Source organism: Onychomys torridus, chromosome 4 (assembly GCF_903995425.1).
Source record: "Onychomys torridus chromosome 4, mOncTor1.1, whole genome shotgun sequence".
Classification (NCBI taxonomy): domain Eukaryota; kingdom Metazoa; phylum Chordata; class Mammalia; order Rodentia; family Cricetidae; genus Onychomys; species Onychomys torridus.
This window is the reverse complement of record NC_050446.1, coordinates 148,248,392-148,251,323: the sequence shown is the minus strand read 5'-3', so window position 1 is coordinate 148,251,323 and position 2,932 is coordinate 148,248,392.

The window sequence follows — 2,932 nt, the reverse complement described above, 5'->3', positions numbered from 1 at the left end:
AAGCACAGATTGCAATATGGTCTTGACAGGTTCTTTTCAAAATATGAGGGAGGAATGTAGAGCAGGCTTTTTCTTTGTCCAGTTAGCAAGTTAAAACACACTTCTCTGAGTGATTTCCTCCCTCTAGCCTCTGCCCTGTAATGTGACTTAGGACATCTCAGGATTCTCTCCTAAGTGGCCTTATTTGGAAATTGGGGCCTTGCAGATGTGATCAAGTTAAGATGAAATCATCCAGGCTTTGGGTGTTTCCTGACCTAGTGACTGGAGTACTTATGAGGAAGAGAAACGTGGCCCTAGACGCACATACAGAGAGAAGGCCATGTAGCTGTGGAAGTAGATTGGCATTAGGCTGCCACAGGCTAAGGGCTGCCAGAAAGGAAAAGGGTAGAACACTCTGAGTGTCCAAAAAACCACAGGCCCTCCTTGACTGAACTTCTGACCTCCAGCACTGTGAGAGAACAATGATCTGCTGTAAGGGGCTGAGGGATGGCTCAGTGGTTAAGAGCACTTGCTGCTCTTCCAGAAGACTCAGGTTTGATTCCCAGCACCCATCCTGGGCAGCTCTCACCACCTGTAACTCTAATTGTAGGGATTCAATGGCTTCTCCTGGTTTCAGTAGGCATCCATACACATTTGCTGCATGTGTGAAAGGGCACACACAGACAAATAATAAACAAACAAATAAATAAATACAAGGAAAAAATTATTTTTAAATCTGTTGAGCTAAGGCATGGACCTTCACTGAAACAGTGTTGTTTATCAACACACTGAGTCCCTTTACTTTTATTTCACCTATTTACAAGAAGAGTTATGACCATGGGCCAGCATGAGGAAATATCACAACACTATATTGTCCCTTCTCACAGTTAGGTCACAGCACCAACAAGGCAAACAGTAGTCTTTAATTTTCTACCTCTGAAAGCATTTCTGTGGCACATCCATTCCACATAGCATCTGGAATTGCCCAGACACAAGTCCACTACTTAGCATCTGAACACACACACACACACACACACACACAACTAGATCTGTTCTACTTTCATTCTGTTCCTGTGACAAACACCATGACCAAAAGTAATATAGGGGAGGAAAAAATTGATTTTCAGCCTGCAGAGTCCTTCACTGAGGGAAGGCAGAGCAAGAACTCAAGCAGAAACCCTGGAAGAATGCTGCTTGCTGACATGCTCACAGGCCAATATGCTCTAGGCAATTCATCAATTGAGGAGTTCTCTCAGAAGTTTCTAGGTGATGTCAAGATGATAATTACAGCTAACTAGAATGTGATCCCTCTACAATTCTGCCACAGGCTTGATAAAATGGAGTTTAGATTTGTGAGTGCTGGAGATACTGTCTAGTGGAAATGTGGTACATAAATGTACTCATTGCCTGGCCAAAATCATTATAAGGTGATTTTTTCCCCTGTATTTCATGCTTGAATAACTAATATAATCACTTGGTTAATGATGCAATTCACACACCAACTATAAATTGCTTTGGAATATAAGAATAGTAAATCATGTTCATCCAGCAACAGGAGGCATGATCTGGAAGTATTGGGAATCTAGAGCTGTACGGTGAGCTGCCTGTCTATTTCTCTGCCTGCCATGCTCTGACCTATATGGTCCAGAAGAGAATGGAGTATTCCAAATCATTTTCATTCAACTAGAAAGGTGATGTCTCTGTTTGCTTAAGGGAAGAGCATATGGAAATCATGTTGATGTCACTTTTATTTGTTTAAGCCCCCAGAAACCATTGTGAGAGCTACTGTTCACACCCTAAAAGCTCCCTCAGTCCTTGGTCTTTTGGGGTCCTTTTTGTTTAACCTCCAAGTAAAGGGCTTAGGGGAACAAAGCTTCAACAGCAAGCTAATCCTATGAGTTTGCTCTTCCACTCTATCCTCCCCAAATCCCTTAAAATGAAGGGGTTGCAAGAAGTGATCTGTTACAGGAAAAAGATCTGTGATGACCTCTTGGGTTGTCTGAACCTCAAGCAAATCTAATAAAGACCCAGCAAATGGGAAGGAATTAATCGGGACAAGGCAATGAAAGAGAGGCCAGGCCGGACACATTCCAATGACTACTCTAACTTGGACAATGAGGAAACCTTTTGCCAGGAAATGAAATGAGATCAGTTAGTCGGTTAGCTGTTTTCCACAGTGCTGAGACCTGCACAGCTTTAGGATTGATCTGACTTGGGTATCAGAAAATGAAGAAATGACAGATGTGTGTTGAGAAAAGCTGAGATTGGGTTGGCTATGCGTTCTGATAGTGAGGCACCAGTAGCCCAGAAACTCGGTGAGTTTATTGTATATGGAAAGAGGAGGCAGGTTGGATAATCTCAGTAGGGGATCTGTGTAGGAGAGCAGACTCAGGCTGTAGTTATCTGCAGGGAGGAAGCTATGCTTGATACTTTATGCACACACTGTCAACATCCATACTGCGACCAGGGGAAAGCCTTGTCATTTCCGTAGGTCCTTCGGGTCCTGTGGGCCTGATCTGGGAAAGGCCTTGCCATTCCAAAGGGTCTGAGGCATTAGCATCATTGACATGGCTGTGCTCATGTCAACATTACACATTTACTTGGGACTACATCTTCTCCCCACAACACAGCACCAAATGCAACACTCATTGGAGGGGGGAGGAACATCCTACCAATTAAAATGAAAAGTGTTTTGAACCAAAATGTCAGTTAGCTAAACTATCCGCCAAGCATGAGGGCAAAATAAAATTGTTTTCAGATATGCATAGACTCTGAAAGGGAGCCTTCTGGAACTCTTCCTTCCTGTTTTTCTGTGTGGGAACATTTTTTTTTGTATATCATTTAACAAAGTTTAGTCAACATAACTGTACAGCTACAGAATACAACATATTTCAATACATGTGCATGGTAATAAACACATCGATGTAATTATCACATCCATGCTCACTCTTGG